Here is a 22,861-nt window from a genome sequence, read left to right on the forward strand (position 1 = left end):
CGTTCCACCATAAATGGTGCCTGAGGCGGCAGATTGTCCTGCTGCGCAAATTAAAGTGGAATGGGACTATTCGAACGAGTTGTGCAGACATTATTCACGCCTGATTCTCACCCCAAGCAGAGCCACAGTCACTGATGAGAATTTTGAGGCTAAAGTGTTGCTGAACTTTAATAAAGACTCTGAATGTGCATGTCTGTACACACACTGATCAGACATATCATTATGAGCACCTTCTTGTTTCCACACTCATTTTTAAACACTGTGTCCACTCACTGTCCACTCTGTTAGATGCACCTGCATTGTCAGTTCACCCTGTAGACATTAAAAGAGAGATGACATCTCTTGCTGTACAGTACTAATCATCCTTTAGTCCTTCATCATTGGTCACAGGACACCGTCGGTTGGATATTTTTGGTTGGTACTAACCACTAACCACTAGTTTGTAACCACTAACACACCACCACGTCAGTGTTACTGCAGTGCTGAGAATGATCCACCATCCAAATAGTACCTGCTCTGGGGGTCCATGGGGGTCCTGACCACTGAAGTACGGAGTAAAAAGGGACTAACAAAGTATGCAGAAAACCAGATGGACTTCAGTCTGTAACTGTAGAACTACAAGTGCACCTATATAGTAAGTGGAGCTGATAAAATGGACTATGAGTGTAGAAACAAGGAGGTGGTCATATTGTTATGCCTGACTGGTGTATCTTTCTGAAATGTTTAAATTGAAGCAGTTTTATTTTAACAGTTGATAATGCTTTGCACAAAATTCTCTGGTTTATATTCAGTTATTTTTGTTGATTTTTATTAGGAAACCTGTAATGATTGACTTTGCATTTAGTCTTCATTTTTGTTGGATATCATGTCTTTGGGTGTGTAAGTTTGATTGTTGTTTACACTTTTTGGTCATTGTATTGTATTCTGTTATTGTATATTTGTAGCTTTTCAATTGTGTGTTTCTGACACACGATTAAATGCAGTGTCTTGTTCACACTATCAGTTGGGTTGTTTGGTGAGTCAGATGGAGATTCACAAACATCACACTTTGAAAGTAGCTAAAAAGTAGCATACTACTTTTCAAAAAGTAGTTAAAAAGTAGCCACTTCTCTTTCAGGAAAAGTAGCTAAATTGCAGCTAGCTAAAATTTTGAGAAAGTAGCTACAAAGTAGCTAACTATAAATTTTTTAGTAGCTATCCAAATCCATGCTTGGTGATGTAAGGCTTGCTTAGCCAGCTGCTTGCTGTCGTTCCCAATCGCTTCCACTTTGCTATAATACCACTGACAGTTGACTGTGGAATATTTAGTAGCGAGGAAATTTCACGACTGGACTTGTTGTACAGGTGGCATCCTATCTTGGTACCATGTTGGAATTCACCAAGCTCCTGAGAGCGACCCATTCTTTCACTAATGTTTGTAGAAGCAGTCTGCAGGCCTAGGGGCTTGGTTTTATACAACTGTGGCCATGGAAGTGATTGAAACACTTAAATTCAATGATTTGGATAAGTGAGTGAATACGTTTTGGCAATATAGTGTATGATAAAGATTACATGCCCTTAAATTCACTGTAAAGAGTGAATTTGAAGGGACCACTATCATTAAGAAGTTTGCTTGCCCTTAAATTAACTGTAAAGAGTGAATGATAGTGGTCCCTTAATCTCTTCTTGTCCATGTGCCACTCTCTATTATGACCGTTGACCATTTCTATCATTAACTGTTAGCTGCGTATGTGTTGTTACATCTGTGTTGCAGTTATTGACGACTATGTGGTGGGATCATTGATTTAAAACACACATATATATATTTATATATTTCAGAACATTACAACATACACTGTTATAAAAACTGATTTGAAAAATGAAAAGTAAAATAACAACTCTATTGACACTATTTTGAGTGGTCCTTTTAAATGAAACAAACACTCAACAGACTTTCAGTAACATGTCAAAAACATATGAGAGTTAGGTTTAGGTTTTGGGTTGAGGTTAATGTTAGGGTTAGGGTTAGGGCCAGAGTTAGGGTTATGTTTTCAGTAAGGTTGGATGAGGTTAGGTTTTGTGTAATGTAAGTAACATATTACTTAATATCTTCTTAAAATAAGTGATGTATCAACAGTACCTCTATAAGATATTTACTTCAGTGTATTCAGAAGCTTCTCTACTGTTACTTCACTGATATGTTACTGAGAGTCTATTATTAATCCTCAAGGACCACTCCAAATAAAATGTTACCAAACTTATATGTTCTTCTCTCACTGAATAAGGGGCTTTTGGTAGGTCTTATCAAACATCCAGCCCACACTTTGGGCAGCCCTCAATCAAAACAGTCCATATATGGACACTACACAGCAAAACAGTCAACTGAATTTATCATGGTTTTGATGTCTCAAACATGAGCAAATTTACATATGAACATAAAGAGTGTTGTTACTGCAGTTTCAGTCTATAGTTATCGGTGCTGAAGATATCAGGGAAATGAACTCAACGCTTTGCTGTTTTTGGCAATCAGGAAGCAAATGTGTCACTGAAACCTTCAAAGTATCCAGACATCTGAAAGAAATTGGTGCTGTGGATTTCAGTCTGAACTTAACAGTACATTTCAGCCTGGACTGCTTTTTTGAATGGAGCAGCCAAAGAGCTGCTGGTGATTTACATATGTCAGTCTTATAAGTGCTGTAAAAATAAATTCTGACTGTTTTTGGCACATAACACTACAAAAATATTGTAAGTGGACCTCAGAGACAAATGAAAATTAATGTAGAAACTGGGCATTTTACAAATGACAGGACAATACATTACAATACAATAAGTGTATGTAATGCAAACTAGGCTCAGAAATCAACCATTACTGCAGAAAAGTATACGACTGATAGCATAATGCACAGGATAGAATGATGAATCTTCTTAGCTTCATCTGTTCCCTCCATCCTGGGTCTCCCTGGTTTCCTGCTGCTGAGGCTGCTGTGAAGCAAGTTGGAAATTGTAAACCTGGGAGAGGAATATTCCATATTGAAAAGGTACAGGCCACTGGGAGACTGCAGCACCCAGAGCGGCCGGAGAGCACACGTTGTCCCCACATGAACTTCGACAGGGGTCTGCTACCAGAACAGAGGGAAAGAAAGAAAGAGAGAAAGGGTCGTATGACTCTCGTCTGAAACAAAAAGGACCTCTCTGTGGTCCTCCTGGCACCAAACAGAGGTCGAACGCACAGGCCGAGAAGTGTACATCCTGTGACGAGACACGCCCGTACCTTACTGCCAGTGCCCCTGCTGGCACCTTAGTCTAAAACACTTGCCAAACAAATGTGTATGTGGATATCAGTGGCTTGCCGCAATGTTCAGGTGGCGAAGGAAACGTGGACAGAGACTGAGGAACAAAAAAAACAAAGCAGGCTAGATTGAATTTTGGCAAATCGAAAAGTATGTTGTTCCAACCTACTCCTCTCCTTGTCTGTATTTTTCTTTCCCATTCTCTTTCTCTCTTTCTCTTCCTCTGGCTGGCTTTTAGGGAGCCCTTGGGTTAGATTGATTAATGCATTTAAGATGTGGAAATAGGATATTGGAATTGTTGCCTTTACCACTCTCTCCCGCTTCCCCTGTTTCTCCAGCTCTCTCTCGCTCTCTCGCTCTCTCTCACAGTCCCGTTTCTTAATGCACCTTAATAGTGTGCAGTGAGACACTTTGATAGATAGACTGAGAGAGACTGGAGAGATTCAGTTTAACTTTCAGTGCTCTTTTGGCCGCATGCTTTTTTTTTTTTAAGTGTCAAATACCTTTTTTTCCCCATTTTCCTCCGGAGTTCGACCCCTTTTTTACAGTGCCCTGGGCTTTGCAACGGATAGCTTCCCCCACCCTCATGCTCCAAGCGGCCACCCCCACCCCCAGCGCTGAACCCCGGCCAGCCCCAGCTGCCTGGCCAGATGTGGGAGAGAGAGGGAGAGGCCGGGTCCTGCAGGGGCCGAGCCTGAAACAGAGACGGGCTCTGGAGAGAGGGATGGAGAGAGAGAGAGAGGGAAGGGGAAGGATGAACACATTCATCAGCAAGGCTGAGATGGAGAACTGTCAAAAAAAAAGGCCAGAGTGTTGAATTAAAGGTAGTAATGGAGGAAAAATAAAACACTTTTCTATGCAGGTCCACCCCCGCTTAGTGTTAAATGACATCCGCATCAGAGTTTCTCCAATGCCCACAAATGGAGGTATTCATTAATTTGGCAACCTTTGTTACATTGTTACTTAATAATTAGCCTCATGATTGCCAGTCCCTGTGTGATCTCCTAATCTGTTTCTGTATATTATACACCTGCTGTATATTGTAATAAATTCCTTACTTGTTGTTATTTGAAGCAGTAAAATATTTAATACACACACATCTGACCACACACATCAATTCAATTCTGCATTAATGTACCGACTATCAAAAACTATTTTGCTTTAAAAGAATAAAAAGTTCTATACAGATCAAATTTAATTGCATGGCATCAGATATCAAAGGTGCACCTCTACCAGAGCTGCACAATATATATACCACAGCAAGAGGAAGGCCCTGCCATCCAGCACATGCACAGTTTACAGACAGAGACACATCATCTCATAAGACAGGTTCCTTTCACTGAAAAATGTAAAACTTTAATGTTGCATGTGATAGATGAGGTAGTTAATGATAGTTACTAATAATATTTATTTATAATATTGTTTTTTGATACTTGAAATAACACAAATTATGGTGGAAACATTGCTGACTGGAGAAAATATGTCATTTTCACCTAAGCAGCAGAGCATTACACCTGGACTAAGGAGGAAGCTTTCTTAGTTTAATTACTGAAAATAATGTGACATTCATATTTCATGTAAACTATGAATATAGATCTATAAACAAAAGTGTTGAAATAGTTCTTGCATGGAGAATAGAAACTTCTTATGTAAGCTGAGACAGGAATGATAGCGCACGGAACAATATTAATTAATTATCTATATATTCTGGCTGTTACTTCACCCTTTTCAAGAGGCTATAGAACAGTCTAGTAGCAGGCACATGTTTACCCAGCTTGAGATACACATGAAATTCTTGATGGCATCAAATAAAACTTTAATTTGATAAAACAAAAAATATGTGACAGAACATTCCTTTTTTTCAGGACATGATGTCATGATATGAAGCACCGTCCTTTATTTAACAAGTATAGACAGGTAGACAAAGGTGGGTAGTAACTAGTTCTGTTTGCTTGATGCAAATGAACATGATTAACTAGTTCACTTTGATAAATTTGTTCTTTGCTGAGTATTTTCAGTTCTTTTGCTTCTTCTTAAGTATATCTGTAATCAAAAAAGTTATTAATTCTTTTTTCTTGTCTGTACTGCATACTGTACTGTGAGTGGTCACTCCTCTAACGTTTATCGTTTAATTTTAGACCAAGCATACATCTAAAAAAGAGAAGACCAGAGCCTAACATACTTCACTTCTTGTGCTAATAGATGATAGATGTACTAAGATGCTCCACTGCAGTTCTGTAAGTCACTCAGGACTTCAGTACTTGGTACTTTCTTTACTTCAATCATTATTTCACAGAAGTAGCAATACTTTTACTTGAATGTAGAGTTAGGCTGCTCTACCCACATCTGTAAGCTGATTAACTTTATTGATCCCTAATCGGACATTTTGGAATCTAAGGGAGCTGTCAGAAGATAATTTTGTAAAAAAAAAAAAAAAAAAGCAATTGCAAGAACAACCAAAAGATCCCTTTCATGATGTGCATAAACTTAATGGAAGCCAAACTATAGTTCTCAGTTGGAGTACAGCATGTTCTGTAAGTGGCATTAGCGGTGTGAGTGAGTGTGTGAGCCAGCTCTGTGCAGACAGCCCTCTTATCAGCATGCGTATTATATGGGTCCTCCCAAGGCAGTAAGATTTATGAGCAGAGTGTGAGCCCCCTCACACCGTACTCCAGGGGGCTCTCTGATTAGGGATGGGGGAGTGAGCAAACATGCACACTCAGACACTCTCACACACTCCAGCATTTGGTTCTAATTACACACACAGGGCGTCTAAGGCCCAGTGTCATCTAAAACATGGAGGTAGATTTACACTCGTCCTCTGGTGTTCTGCACTCAGGTTGGTCTTCGCCTGATAATTGTCACACATTACCCAAACCTATTTATCATGTCCAGGCAGCAGCTCTCAGCAGTAAAGGTTAATAAGCGTGTAGGTCTTGGCCAAAAGGGTGGCAGAGTGAATGAGACTATGGGATTGTATTATAGTAAAAAAAAAAAGGTGGAACGAATGAATTGAGTCCAAATAATTTGGTAAAAGAGGTGCTTGTGGAAGTGTTGTGCAGACCGTTCTCCCAGAGCAAGGCCCTGTTTTACAGCCTGAAGCTGTTTCTTGGTGACATTTGGCTCAGTTTTGGCTGCGAGCATTTAAGTGTGGCATTTAGATGTGAGGTCAGTTACAAAAGTGTGCTCCAAAAGCTGCTGGGCGAGCTCTACCCCTCGCTGGGTTTAACACGAGTGTTAATATGTGAAGCCCGTAAACACGGCAGCAGAATCAGAGGCTGCAGAGCAGTAGCTCTAAGCTCAATGAGGCATGGGGCTCTACACATGTCTACAGGTTAGCGAGTGGGGGTAGAGGGAGATAGACAGAAAGAGAAAGGAACAGAAGTGGCTGATTTATAATTTTTTACCAGGGTTGGCAAAGGGACCTGGAAGAATTAGTGGCTTAGAAGATTCACTCACCCATCCAAATCATTGAATTCAGGTATTGCAGTCACTTCCATGGCCAAGTGAATAAAACCAAGCTAAGCAATTAGGCCTGCAGACTGCTTCTACAAACAATTGTGAAGGAATTGGTCAGTCTCAGGAGCTCAGTGAATTCCAGCATGGTACCGTGATAGGATGCAACCTATCCGATGCAAGTCCTGTCGTGAAATTTCCTCGCTACGAAATACTCCACAGACAACTGTCAGTGGTATTAAAACAAAGTGGAATTGGGAACGACAGCAACTCGTAAAATGACAGAGCGGGGTCAGTGGATGCTGAGGTGCATAGTGCGCAGAGGTTGCCAACTTTCTGCAGAGTCAATCACTACAGACCTCCAAACTTCATGTGGCCTTCAGATTAGCACAAGAACAGTGTAGAGAGCTTCATAGAATGGGTTTCAATGGCCTAGCAGCTGCATCCAAGCCTTACATCACCAAGCACAATGCAAAGCATCGAATGCAGTGGTGAAAAGGATGCCGCCACTGGACTCTAGAGCAGGAGACTGCAAGCCAGGCCTTCTTGTCCAACGTCAGTGTCTGACGTCACAAATGCACTTTTGGAAGAATTCCCATAAACACATTCCTAGGGTGGGCTGACATCATATGAAACCCTATGGATTAAGAATGGATGGTCACTCAAATTCATATGTGTGTGAAGGCAGATGAGCGAATACTTTTTATCTATCTATCTAGTGTATATAGATAGATAGATAGATAGATAGATAGATAGATAGATAGATAGATAGATAGATAGATAGATAGATAGATAGATAGATAGATAGATAGATAGATAGATAGATAGAGAAGTCAATTAGACTCAGTTAGCAACAGGCAATGGGAAACCACTTCTCTTTTCAGACTGTGTTTCTCAGCCCTTATTGCGGTCACTTGTTGGCCTTCAGATGCACTCGACCCCCTCTCCTCATCCCAAATCCTCCTAAAATGTGCTTGGTCACATGACTCCTAGCTTTTGCCACCCCCCCTAATTCCTTGCATAGGGTTCCAGTGACGCACCCCATGGAGCTTGACATCAAGCCACATATATGGACGGAAGCGCAATACGCAACATGCAACAGACGCAACACACACACACACAACCCCTAGACACGTAGCACACGCCATGCTGCCAGGACACAGCAGCGCGGCCCTGATGGACAAACCAGACTCACAACAACAACATACACACACGAGGGACTACAGAGGAAAGTTCGAATAGGCCGTCCCGAGCAGTAGAATAGACGGGCTCACCTTTATTGTTGTGGTCTGACTTCCTGACACCTTCCGTTTGGGCTCGGACACAGATGGCCACGGACTGGAACAAGTGCGCCCGCTGAGAGCGCGTCCAAACACACAGGAGACTGGAGGCAGGTTTGGTCAGGCAGCAGGCCTGGGTGACCTTTGACCTGCATACGAATCAATGGGTGTGGGTGGTGCACCTGTAGCACTGGAGCGGCTAGACTGGACTGAACTCTTGACAAAAGGGCTGGGTTCAGTAGAGCAGAGCGAGGATGCTTCTGGGGACACTCTGTTTGTGTGAGTGTGTGTGTGAGGAGCCGCGGGGGTGTTGCTGTCTGACAGGAAGCGCGGGTCAGCTGTCTACGTGTGTGTGCGGCCTGGCTCAGGCCAGCAGGTCAGGGCTGGGCAGCCCGCAGGAAATGGCCAAGACATTCCGGCCCTGCACAGGCGGACTTAACCCTAACACTGCCAGCCTTGCGAGCACAAACATACAGTACAAGCACACACACACATAAGCTACTGCCGGAACTGAGACCCTGCAGACAGGCCATGTGCACACAGCCTGCAGCTAAAGATAGAAAGAGCGTGTGCCTGGAGAGAGAAAATGATGTTATCTCCGTTTTCAGCTGCTTAATTGCTTATTAATCACGCATTAAATTTGTTGTGCATTCATAATCACAGGAACAAACAAGACAAGGTGTGCATCAAATTGTTTGGTGTTGAATATCTAAATATAACTTGCCCTTGACACCTCCACCCCTAACACACACACACACACACACACACACATACACACCCCACAGACGCAGTTCTGCCTCATAGACTAGAAACAATGGTGAGCAGCACCCATGTTGTGTAACAAGCCCCCACTCCCCACCACCACACCCACAAATGGTCAGGGCCGTTTGTTCGTCCCTGCTGCAGCTGATTGGCCGGCTCTCAGGAATGCACCAGGCCACATTGTGACACTTCCATCATTGGGATGTAGAAATGTATCAGTAAATCATCAATCTGAAGGTGCCAGTTCAACTGCATGAATTGTAGAAGGTCAAAATAGGAGGCTATAGATTACCCTACAGTAATTTTACGATGGTTAAGGGGTGTATAGCCACTATAAAATGTTCAATAAATAATTTTATTTATCATTAAGAATAATTGCATTGAGCAATTCTTCTGCCACACAATGTAGTTTGATAACCAAATGTATAGAATAATACAGAATTCAACTGACGTTTCTAGTTATACAGTGACTGTATAGGTTCTGTACAGGTTCAGAGAAATGTAGTTGCATGTAATTGCACTTGATTCATTTTCAACTCATTTCAACATCATTTTCAATTCATTTCACAACTGTTGCAAGAGTCTTCGAGTCACAAACTTTGTGGAACAAGTTTCATTAAACAAGCAATCAAAATGCCAAATTCATTCATATTCATGTGTTTAAAATGAAAAACATACATTCAATACATTGATTTCACCAGATCAGTAGATAGGAAAACAAAACAGTAGAAACCTTCCCCCCCAAACTCAGTGTTGATAGTTTTCAGTGTTGACAAGCTTCTCACAACTCATTTTTTGTATTTAAACTGCTTGTTCCATTTATTCTTCTAGTGTGCCATTTCCATGATCTACAGATTGTTTTTCTCCTTTCTTACACCTCCTAATTACACATAAGTCACATTAATTTAGGAAGTAATTGATGAAAATTATTACAGAAGGGTAGCGTGAGACACATTTGTGCTTCTAGAACAGGATGGGTGAGACAACTTGACGTTAATGACTGTTTAAATATTCATTTTCAATGAACTGATATGACAGCTGGAAATACATACCAAGATGATAAAAAATGCTGCAGATATGTAAATTATTACTTGGAAATGACTTTATAGTGAAAATGATATGGTGTGATAAAAAAATACAAGCTGCTAATTTGGCAGAATGGAGTATCTATATATGTTGTGTGCAACTTTGTTTCTGAAATGCTTTGTGTCACAGAAATTATGGTGCAAGAAACTCACAACATGCAACTAGTTGAATGAAAGTTTCACTGTGTAAAACCAGCTTAAAGGGGCTGTAAAGTACAGTGATAGAAAAGGTCTGGGGCTATTTTTTCTTACAGTGGTGTTGGGGAGCTTATGTTCAGTGATGGGATCATGAATTATGCAAAATTGTCACACATCCTCCCAAGTCTGACATTCATAAGCTCCACAATCAACATTCAGGTTCACCTGAATACTAACCTGTTTCACCTGAGATGTGTGTCATATGACTAGCTTTAGTTTAGTATACAAGCCCAGGCTTTAGTGTTGGTGAGGTATTGCTTCTCTCTGTAGAGCTACTGAGCACTTCTGACTGTATATTGTGTAGCACATTGCTTTTATTATTTCAGATTCTGACCCAAACTAAACAAATCAAATTGGATCAAAAAGAGCTGAGGGTCATTTCATAATGCACTGACCTGAATTCAAATTTTGAGGTCAGATGTTTTTCACCTTTGCTCCGTAGCTGCCTGGACACCATCCTCTGAAGCGTGGAGACAGGAAGTGACTTTCGGAGCAGAGGAATTCTCCAGTGGCGTAGGGCTGGAGGAGAGTCTGACGTTTTTGGAGAGGCATGATGTCGTAAAGGAGCGCCGACTGTCCTTGCTGGGGCAGGAAGTGGAGGTCTGTGGCAGGGCACGTTTACATTCCTGTGCTCCGGCGTTCTCTGCTTAATGGCCTTTTTATAAATAGGTGAGGGATGAGTCACGAGCTGGCCGCTGGCTCCCTGGCCCCCTGCACCTTAGGAGTGGCTCTGACAGGACGGGCCGGCCTGCAGCTTCCTGGTGCCACATGCAGGGCATCACTGCACAGGAGCTGCCAGATAGCACGGCTGAACTCAAGCAGGGGTCATCCTGTTTTGGGATGCTGCCGTGACCTCGAGCAATTTCATTTTCCTGCGTTGGCCTGCAAAACAGACAGCTGTTATCTTTCTGCTCTTTATTTGGACCCTGAAACAAGTTCATCTCACACCACCTTCCCACCACTCTTAGCTCCACTATTGTCTCTTGCATTAAATCCAAAAGGCAAACTCACACCTCAGACTTCAACTGATCCCTCTCATGCCTACATAACGTTGTCATTGTCACATCAACACCTCTTAGCCCAGGTATAGTGACTTGCTGGCATGTTTAGAAAAGAAGCAAGGAAACATTCTTAAAGTTATTGTAGGCTAGTGTAAAACGTTTTTTTCCAAGCAGTGTAGGAAAGTTTCTGTTGGTTCATTCATCATGACATGTTCACACCAGGGGCAGATTTACTGTCTACTACAATGTTAGTTTCATTGAAGCTAATAGGTTCTTAAGATTTGATTAATTTTAAACATTTTTTATCAAAATTACTGATAAAATATTGTTTAAAATGTCTTAATTCTACCATGCTTGAATTCTATACTACACAGTTTTGGTTCAGCTCAATTCAACCTGTAGAATTTATGAGCATCAGTCATTTGGGCATGAGCGTGCACATAATAGGGGCCCTGTCCCCCTCCTCTTCCACTTAAATTTCTGATCTTGTACTGAAAACATCTGGGGACAACCAAGAAAAATTTGGGCTAAATTTGATGGAAGCAAACTGAGTATTACATTTCTAAACCAAGAAAATATGTGGAGGAAAGGTGGAAATCACAGTAAGAGGCGATGTGCACTTGTCAACATTGTCCAACAGACAGCAAGCCTGTAAGTTATCATGGCTAAAAAAAAGCACCCCCCCCCCACCACCATCATGTTAATGTTTCGCTAGCTAGCTTGTTTTGCTTGTGTTAATAACTGTACACTGGGTTTTAAAAGAGCATGACCTATAGGAATCTGAGGTAGGTTTAAGAGGGGCTGTACCCTCGGTAGCAGCAGAAAAATATGCATTTTTTAGCCACGACTTAGCAGCAAGCACCTAGCCCTGATATAATGCACCCAGAAACCAAAAGTTAGCCTGATTTATTTGCATGATGTTAATTGTTACTTATTTTTAGCATTAGTGTTTTTGGTCAAACTATTCCTTTAATTAATAATTGTTTTGAAGGGTTAGTGAAGATACATCTGTGTCACAAGAAGTCTTGATTGTTTGTTAAAAGGCAGAATATCAGGACATGTGTGTGTGTGTGTGTGTGTGTGTGTGTGTGTGTGTGTGTGTGTGTGTGTGTGTGTGTGTGTTTAAGTGTGTGCGCATGGTGTACAATGTGTGTGTCCATGTCCATCGTGGTGATGGCACTATTCCAGGCCATGAGCTGAGCCAGTGAGGGGTCTATGTGTTTCACATCCCTCTTCAGTCAAACACAAACACACACGTCCGGCCAGCCGAACCCGCACTATCTCTCTGCCTTCTAGTGCCAAACACACACACACACACACACACACACACACACACACACACACACACACACAGTCACCCTCTGCTCTTTCTCCAGACCCATTCCAGTCTTCCCACATTCATCCTCCCATCTTCCCTCTCCTCTTCCTTGCTTGTTTTTCCTCCTCATCCTCCTCTTCGCTCTGTGCTAGCATCTCATTGTCTTCACTCTCTTCATCTTCATCCACTTCCTGTGTCCTGCTCTGCATGCCCCTTACGCCCACTCCTCTTTCCTCCCCCTCTTTTTTGTAGCTTCACTCCTCTCTCGCTCTCTGTCTCTCTCTCTTTCTCTCTCTCTCTCTCTCTCTCCCCCTCTCTCTCCTCGGGACGTGACTCGTAGCACAGACATTGGGGCCTTTGCCAGTAAATTGGGGCAGAGCAACCAAAGATGCTCACACAAACACTTACATGCAGTACAGTGCAAAGTCAGAGACCACCCTTCATTTATTTCAATACAAGTCTAAATATCCATTGAATACAAGTGATTAATTAATCATATGCATAGTAACATTTTAAAGCGTTTGTGTTCATCCTTTGCCTTTATTACAGCTTCATTTATTTATGTATGTATTTACCTATTTACTTACTTACTTACTTGTTAATGTATTTACTTTTGACTTGCTTTCAGTTTTTCGTAGAAATCTGCAGAAATATCTTTTCAAGTTCAGTCTCAGATGTTGTATTGCATTATCTGCTCTTTCCAATCCATCTAATCCCAAAAACATTCAGTGAGTTGTGGTCTGGACTCTGGGTGGTCATTTTTTTTGTATGAGAACACCAGCAGTGTCTTAGTTTGATTTGCACATTTTCTTCTTCTTTGTCTATTTTCTTATCTCAGTAAGGGCTTCTTCACAGTTACACATCCTTTCAGACTCATAGTGTTGAGTTGTCCTTTCACAGTGGCAGGATGGATAGAAACACCTGTGGATTTTTCAGATCTAAAGTAAGAGTGGAGCTTTGTTTTCTCCTCTCTCTCAAAGATGAAGGTGCTGTTTTTCTGGTGGTAACAATTTTGGTCTATCAGGTTTCACAGTTGTTAGAAGTGTCATTTTCTCTATATCCTTTAATACACTTTTGAACTCCAACTTTGGAAACTCTTGTTTTTTCACCTGTTTTCATTTATCTTTCCTCCATTATCTTATATCTGATCTTCTCAGAAAAATCTCTGAAAAATTAATAACATTGAATTGCACATTGAACCCATGCAAATATGTGTGTGTGACACCCTCAGAAGCCAGTTATTGATGTGCACAACAGTGGCTAAAACTGTGGATGGATGTTTTAGTGACTCATTATATTCTTGTTCATTCTACGATTACTAAATATGATACTGGAGTTAACGGCACAGTTCCCCATAAGCTGTAAGGCCCATTTCATTCTTTCACTGCTTTTATTTAGCACTTGAAAGAAAAGATCACAGTTTCCCCTATACACACACAGTCACAGATCACACTTCAGCTCCTAGCATCTCTCCCTAACGCTTTCAAAACTCACTTTCTCTCTCTTTCCTTCTTTCTGCCTCTCTCCTTTCGTGTCGCGCAGGAGAGAGTGAGAAAGAGCGTGTGAAGTCTTGCTTTTTGCCCAGCTTCTGATGTTGTCCCTCTGTCTAAAATGTCTCAAATGTGTGGTGTGTTTTTTCCAATATTACACCGATCAACAGTGGGACATGTGATCCTGGGAACAGGAGAAAGACAGAGCGTCAGGAAGCAATGAGAGAGAGAAAGCAAAAGAGTGAGGCACAAGTTACGGCTGGCACAGTAAATGTTGGTGCGCTGTAGGAAAGGGCACAAGCAGGCCACATGCCAGAGAGAAAGAAACACAACTGTTTTACAGAATCCCACTCAGCTTAATGAGAAACACTCTTGTTTTTGTCAAAATACCCGTATAGAATGTGTTATTATCTTAACTCATTCATGTTGTATGATTGTGCAAGGTCACACTGTTAAAATTCATGACAAATCATGACTAATAGAGCTAATAGACTAATAGAGCCTTTAGTTTGGCCCGGAAATGTCAAAACTCAAAAACAGAGGGAAAAACACACTATTAGTAATTTTTGGTAGCATCTCTATGTGATTTTATGCATATGTTAGTGCTAAGCTAATAACCAATTCAACATTTTGTTGGGTGTTAGATTAAATGTGATTTACTAGAAATCAAGATGCTAGTAGTTGATCCCACTCTCAGTTCCTGATACCTTTAGTCGTTAATCTGAAACATTTAACTAGTTCAACTTCTGAAGTCCTAACCAGTTGGAGAGCTGACTTGGTGGTGTTCACTTACATAATAAAATCCTGGTGACAGTTTTCCATTTCCAGAAGTGAACCCTTTTTTCCCCAGCCAATAGTCAATGATGAAATAAAAATACTTGCATAGTTTAAATATGGCAGGCATGATTCTAAATAAAAAAAAAAAAAATGTTCTTTTTTATTCCTGTAGGCCTAGAAGACCTTGAGGGTTTCCCTCTGCTAATATTGGCAAAATGCCTACAGTAATTTATTAGGAAAAAAGAGAGAGAGACAGTATATAGCCTCTTATCACAATGTGAGAGACCCACTCAGGCTTTCCCAATAACATTCACACATATGTAAAAGAACTACAGAATTTTTTTATTTGTAAATTTTCTTATGCAGTTCTTTCCACTCTCACAAATGAGATGTTGTTGCAATTGAATCTTAGACTTGAATGTTAGTTATTTCTTTGCTTTGGTAATGCTCTAACTAAAAATGATCATGACAGTAAAGCTCATTGGAATGAACTGAGAGAAAGAGAGAGTGAGATAGATAGAGGAAAAACAGAAAATCCAGCTTTTACAACCCTGTTTCCAAAAAAAGTTGGCATGCAGTGCAAAATGTGAATAAAACAGAATGCATTGATGTGCAAATCATTTAAGCTCTGCATTTACAAAGACAACATTTCAAGCATTGAAACTGAGAAATGTTTTTGAAAAATATCTGCCCATTTTGAATTTAATGCCAGAAACATTACAAAATAATGGGCACAGGAGGTATTTACCACTGTGTTTCATTACCTCTTCTTTAAACAACTCTCTATACGACTGGGAACTGAGGAGTGACCAGGAACTGTGGACAAAAATTGTAGTTTTGAAAGTGAAATGTTTTCCCATTTTTGCGAAATATAGGACTCAACAGTTATAGGTTCTAGGCTCAACAGTTCTCTTTTGTTGTGTTTTTCATTTCATAATATGCCACATGTTTTCAGTGGTGACAGATCTGGACTGCAAGCAAGAAAATTTAGCCCCCACACTCTTTTATCATTGAGCCATGCTGTTGTAATATGTACACAATATGGTTTGACGTTGTCTTGCCGAAATAAGAAAGTCCTTCTCTGAAAAAAAACGTCATCTGGATGGCAGCATATGTTGCTCCATTACCTGTTTATGTCATTCAACATTAATGGTGTCTTCACAGATGTGCAAATTGCCCATATCATGTGCCCTAATACACCCCAATACCATCATGAATGCTAGCTTTAGAACTGTGAGCTGATAACAAGCTGGAGGTTCACTCTCATCCTTAGGCCAAAGGATGCAGCTTCCATGATTTTCAATTTGTAATCTTAGTCCATGGTCTTAGTTTTAACCTGCATTTGCCACAAAATCCTGTCCGTGTTTAAAATCATGGCCAGATAATATTGGTTTTTGGCCTTTTTGCTTGTGTAGATTTCTCTGAATTATCTGAATCTTTTAATGTTATTATGCACCATACATGATGAAATCCCCAAGTAAGTTCTTTGATATTTTACGTGGAATAATTTTACTTGCCATTGATGTCTTTCACAGAGTGGTGAACCCTTCTCCATCTTTACTTCTGAAAGACTTTACTTCTTTAAGATGTTATTTTTATACCCAATTTTGTTGCTATCCTGTTGCCAATTAGTCTAATTAGCTGTGAGATGTTTGACCAGGTGTTCTATTTAGTATTATACTTCAAACTTACCAGTCTGTTGTTGCCCTGTCCCAACTTTTTTGAAATGTACAGCAAGCATCAAATTCAAAATGGGCACATAGTTTTCAAAAATCATTAATGTGTCTCAGTTTCAGCATTTGATTCCTGGTCGTATTTCTATTTTTGACTAAATATAAGTTCAAAATTATTTGCACATCATTGCTTTCTGTTTTTTCTTTACATTTCGCACAGTGTCCAAACTTTTTTGGAAATGGGGTTGTAACATTCTGGGGCACACACACACATACACATTCAGACTCAGATACAGTGTGTGTGTGCTGTCATGCTGAGCATTATCAGCAGTACAGACAAATCCATAGTGGAACTTATAGGGGTCAATCCCTCTCACTATGTTTATTTCTCACCCAAACACTGGCCAGTTAGTGTTACTAATGGGAGCACTAATCTCCTTCACCATGACACACATTTATTCTAACTTACAAACATTCACAAACCAAGGGTATAGCTAGAATGGAGTCTGAAAGTGACATTTTAAATTGTTAAAAAGGTTCACAGGAGCCAAAGAAAAGTTTAAAAAGCTCTCATTTGATCATCATTATGAATTAAGATTAAATGACCCTTATTAGTCCCACAAAGGGGAAATTTCACCTCCGCATTTAACCCATCCGTGAAGTGAACCACCACATACACACTAGTGAACACACACACTAGGGGGCAGTGAGCACACTTGCCCAGAGCGGTGGGCAGCCCTATCCACAGCACCCGGGGAGCAGTTGGGGGTTAGGTGTCTTGCTCAAGGACACCTCAGTCATGGACTGTCGGCTCTGGGGATCGAACCAGCGACCTTCCGGTCACAAGGCTGGATCCCTAACCTCCAGCCCAGAACTGCCCCTATTATCAGTCAGTAAACAGAATTAGCCCTGATGTATCCCATGGTTACAACTTACCCGAGTTGTATCTGATCCCTATAGGCTACTTAGCCCGCTGGCAAGTAGTAGCACATGAATGTATTAAAGAAAACAAGCTCAGCACTGCTGAAAAGCACAGATATACAGTACATCCCAATCTTCAGCCAATTGCCCTATATATTTATGCTAAGAGCTGGCAAAGGTAGGACTCTGGAGCTGGATTCTCATGGAGGCTTCAGCCATCATAACAGCCCTCATAGACCTTATGACCTTCATAAGCTAGGTCTGGTCTGTCCCTGGCAACTTAATAAACAACCTTTATTGTCCCTCATTGTCAAAAGAGGACATTCTAAGGTAGTTGTGGTTTAAACCTAAAGGGTAAGCTAAACCTTAAGGGTAAGGTGGAACATGAGCTGTTTTGCTATCTACCAACGACAGACAGCATTTTATAATGCACACAGCCAATAGGAAGAGTGAGCAAGCCCACATGACCGACTGCTTAGAGGCAGTAAACAATTTACATTATTATTTATGTTTTATATATGAATATGTGCATAATGTATTTTCAGACAGCGGCTCTGAAGATGGCTCCAGTGGATTATGACTGCCCTAAGTGCTTTGAGAACCCGAATAATGTGCTGTTAGCTATTACACTAACTAGTTGGTACAAGTTTGGCGTCTAAGAGAAGTTAACAATCATGTATTGCATTTAATGCTCAAAAAAAGGTTTTAAACTGTGAAGCTAATGAAGTAGGCTAATTGGTGGTTGTTATTTTTTCTATGGCTATGTCTCTGGACTCTAATGCTTGTTAGCCCCCTCAACCTCTCCTCAATGCCCCCTAAAATGAAATTCTGGCAACACCATTGTCACATACATGCATACAGTCTCCTTCAACGCTCTCATGACTTATTTAATAGGCCCAATTCCTTGAAATTCTCAGCATGTCCTCCAGTTGCTCACGAGATACAAATTTACTGCCAAAAATATACGGTATTAATTTGGGTTGCAGACGTTTTATGTCTCTGTAAATTTCAGCACCGCACCCGTCTCTGTCAGATCTCAGCGAGATAACCTAAATCTCTTCCTCTTGCTCTCCCATGGACCTCAACATGTACGTGTGCAACGGATAGTGTCCGCCCCATTGCCTGCCTTCCAGTGTGTGTGTGTGCCTGTAAGGAGGCCTCTTTGTGTATGCCTGAAGAAGTAACACTCAGACTGCAGTCACACATTTTAGAGGCACCTACACCAACACCCTTTGGGCCCAAATCTACACCACCCAGAGAGCTGAGAAAGATACTGAAGCTGACAAGTCCTTCACTGCCATAAATATTTCACGGCATTAAAATGACAGTTAAATTTATGTTATTTTCCATTTGCCTCAAAAGTAGCCAATCAGTCAGTGTTTCTCTGATATCTTTAAATAACTACAGTACACTTTGTGCCCAAAAGTATCCAGATACCCCTTCTAATAAGTGAATGCAGTTTTTAAGGTGCACTAGGTGCTGACATAGATGTTCAGTTGCACAAAGCTTTTTTAATCTCCATAGAAAAGCATTGTTAATAGAATAGAATGCTCCGAAGAAGCCACACATGAGCCTAAATTCACCTATGCCAAATGCCATGTGGAAACTAGAGGGGTAAAAACCCCAGAGCTTTGGGCTGTGGGCTTTGGGCTGTGGAGGAGTAAAAAATACCAGATGTCAGAATCAGCCCACAGTTCCCATATCAGTGCACTGTTAATGAATAAATTTGACTTCAGATGAAACATTGGACAAGCAAGTGTCCACAAACTTTTGGACACACAATTATCCTAAAAACTATTTGGATATTTGTGTCATACTTAAAAGTATATTCAGTTCATTGTGTTAGGAAAGAAAATATCTAAAACAAGAACCATTCACTGTAACTGACCATTCTAATACTGTAATTATCTTCTTCCCAAAATATTATTTCAAAAGACATCTGATGTGTTTAAGATAATTATTTCTTTGTAGGTTTGCATGCAAAATGAATTTGTACACTTTTGAGCTCGTGATCTTGTAAATGAACACAAGCTCACTAACACCACTATATATATAAGTACCCTTAATGCAGTCTGTTGGTATTCCTCTCCTGGCTTTTTCCACACAGTCTACCGTCAGTCTGATGTTGAGCGGAAAGTGTTTTTCCAAAACAGATATTATTTTGTGAAACATTTTATGAAGTAACTTAATCAACTTAATTTAAGTTCACCATTGGTTACACAGTTAAAATGTCCAAATATTTTTTGGGCTGCTGTATAGTGTACTTGATTAGGCATGCAGTTTGCAGGGTGCTCAATGGTTGGATATCAGCTTCTTGTTAGCTACATAAAGTCTCCTAGCTCCAGGACAAAACCCAATAAGCAAACGTCAAACAGCACATATCCTGGTTGATATTCCAACATTTGGAATAAAGAGAAACTGTGATTTTGATGTTTCACTGAAGTATCCCTTTAATACTATGTGTTTGGGAGTATAACACAATCGTAAACCATCCACACTTGTTGCTTCACTGACCATGGGATAGTAGTCTGCACAAATTTACACCAGTAGAGTGGTGGTGGTGGTGCCCAGGTTTGGGTAATAAAGCACTATGGCAGAGACAAAATATGTGTAATCAGTATGAGGGAATGGAGTCTGTAGCATCCATAGCAGTCCAGTAGCCCAAAGAGGAGAATTTTTTAAAACATTTTAATAAAACCTATAGAGATACATTGTGGAGGTAAATCCCTACATCCCTAGCTGTTATCAGTCAGCTCTCAATCAACTGATGGCTCAGCTGGTCACCTGCTATGCATACAATTGGTTAAGTTTGTCAGGGTGCTTATTTAAGCGTCTTTAGCTTGCCCATTCTCACCACTTTCTCTATAGGCCTTTTTGCATTCTCTTGCTGACAAGTGGTTTGCCTGGTATGGTCAACTTGGAAGTCTTTCTGTTGGAACAGCATCATACCACCAAATACAAATGGAAACAAAATATCTTCTTTGACGAAGTGGTCCTGACTGAACTGTATTTAGTATGATTTGACACCTGTGTTAATATATTCGAAGATAAAATGGATTTACACATTTTTCAGTGCAGACATGCTTCTGACAGTTGCAAAAATATGAATGTAAGCCAGTTTAAAGCAAAAAGAATGCAGAAACCAGAGAATTGCGGATTTAAACACAGTAAAAACACTTTCAAAAATGTTGATTTGCTTGCTCACCTACGAAGACCTGTGCAAAACCTATGGCTTTGTATGACTCTATAAATCATATACATTTTCACCAAAATAAATTCCATCTACTCTCATGAAGGCAAGGCAAAGAAAGGCATTTTGTTTATATAAGATGCAGAGGAATAGAAATGAAAAACATCATTTACACATGATTATAAACAATACATTTAAAAGAAAATTATGAAATTATACAAAATTAAATTTGTATAACAGTGTCATTACAAGGGAGAAGTGCAGTTGAGTTAACAGTGTTTTAGACTGAACAGGCTGGATTTAAAAGTGTCTAGTGTCAGGGCTGTTCTACTGCTCTCTGTCAATTTGTTCCATTTAAGAGCAGTAGACCAGTAATAGTACCTTAAAGTCTATTCTGTATTATATGTGTTGCTAGTGCAAGGCTTTAAGAATGGAGGTGAGAAGGGTTGAAATGTAAAAGAATATAAGTATTGGAAATATGTATTTAGAATTCAGAAATTAAGTATCTGTATTCAGTCCAAGTTACATTCAAAAGGACAATGCTTTTAGAATACTTACTCACTAAATGAAAAAAACAAATGTAGCATTTTAAAATAGTTATAGCACACAGAGTGTAGCAGATATTTCTGTTAGATGAACTCTGAAGAGGACCTTGATTAATAGCTTCTTCACAACTAAAGTTCCTGCTAAAGTCTGAGTAGACTGATAAATCAACATGATGAATCAGTTATTAATATCAGCATTACTGAGCTCGATTGCGGGATAGTCAAACTAATATTCTCCTCCTTACTGAACATGTTTGAAAGGGATACGTTTAGCATCAGTGTTGCACTTTTGTCAGTGGACTGAAGACTTTTTTGCCATGTGCCTTATCAGTGTGTTTTCTAAATGTTTTCTGAATAAGTTACTTTTTATGTACTGCAATAGCATACATTACTGAATACATTTATGACAGTGTATTCATTATTCAGCCATCACTTTTTCTATTTTCCCCAACCCTGCGGTTGATGTGTTACCTCCTTTGTCTCCTAGCAAGAACTCTGGCATCTGCATTTTGAACCAATGCCATAATTTTGCCATTTGAGACCTAAACATCGAGCTGGACGTTTTCTTTGAGCCTATGCATTTGACGCTAATACATGAAGATGTATGACATGGTCCAAAAAACTGCCCAACTTGATGAACCTTAAAATTATAATTTCAGGTGTCATATTTTAGCTTGTTTTTTTTCCCTTATGACTCAGTAATGCTGTTTAACTTTTAACAAAAAAAAAAAAAGTGCATAGTGCAGCTTTACACAGTGAGTCATTTGCTTAAAAGGACTGGCCTTCCCTGTCTCAAAGTGATACTGTCAGAACACACAGACACACACAGACACACACACACACACATACACACAAACTATATCTAACTACAATTTACTCTCTTCTTTGCTTGCTGGTCACATCTCAGCCCTCAAGCTGTGAGCAGCCTCTGCTGTTTTGATGGGGATCTAAGGATAGTTCTGTAATGTGTGTGTGTGTGTGTGTGTGCAAGAGAGCATGTGGCTACTGTTCTCTCACCCAGGCAGGACTTCCCCTGGCTCCTGTGTCCTCAGGCTTTTTGGCCAGCCCTTCACTTTCTCTCCTAGCCTACTTCTTCATTCCTTCTTCTACAGTACTCCCTATATACAGCACCCTCAGCAGTGCTTCCAGCATCTCACATCACTTATTCATCAACTGCTCTCACTACGGAGTGAGTATATGTGTGAGAGAGAAAAACTCATTGGTATTCTAGTTGAGAGATGCAGCAAGTTGTGATTTGAAAAATACAGAATGTCAGTACTGAGACTATGTAACACATAGCGAGTGTGTTTGTTGTTCTAAGACGCAGTGCCCTCATTTTTTTTAACACCTCTGCTGCACAGGATGGGTGGTTATAGTTAGGTAGATACCCACAGCTGTGTGGCAGGAAGTGGCATGGTTCAGTTCACACCCTTACCCTCCTTATACAGACACAAGCACCTCTCACTTCTCGCTTGCCTATGTGCCCTTTAGGCTCTGAAACTTTGAACTTTTGAGTGTGTGAGAGTGCAACGAAGACTCACATCTCCAAAAAAGTAACTTTACAGGAGAATGTGTAACTCAATGTGTAACAGCAATTATGATGATGATAATTCATTAAATGGACAAAATTATTTGGACACCTTTTAATTAGGGTTCAGCTGTCTCCACTTTCATCACTAATTCCATGCAGTCGCCAGAGTCATAAGCAGTAGACATAGCTGACTCCCAGGGGCACCAAGCTTAAGAGGGCCTCCACAGCATTGCCAAAAAGCGAAACAGTAATAAGTAATTTGTTTATGCATGCAAATAAACGACATGTCATTTCCACTACAATTGTGTTAAAACACCCTTAAAAATTGATAGATGCCCTTAACCATTTCACAGCCTCCAAGTTTT

General features: G+C 40.3%; 2 long non-coding RNA genes across 4 annotated transcripts in view; one reads left to right on the forward strand and one right to left on the reverse strand.

Moving 5' to 3' along the window:
- Nucleotides 1-8,252, reverse strand: part of LOC119265770 — a 28,378-nt gene extending 20,126 nt beyond the window's left edge. For all 3 annotated transcript variants that reach the window (XR_005131725.1, XR_005131726.1, XR_005131727.1), the window contains exon 1: nt 8,000-8,252. This is a non-coding gene — a long non-coding RNA (uncharacterized LOC119265770). The remainder of the gene's footprint in view (nt 1-7,999) is intronic.
- Nucleotides 1-22,861, forward strand: part of LOC119265769 — a 174,428-nt gene that overhangs the window by 130,284 nt on the left and 21,283 nt on the right. The window lies entirely within an intron of this gene.

Source organism: Pygocentrus nattereri, chromosome 17 (assembly GCF_015220715.1).
Source record: "Pygocentrus nattereri isolate fPygNat1 chromosome 17, fPygNat1.pri, whole genome shotgun sequence".
Classification (NCBI taxonomy): domain Eukaryota; kingdom Metazoa; phylum Chordata; class Actinopteri; order Characiformes; family Serrasalmidae; genus Pygocentrus; species Pygocentrus nattereri.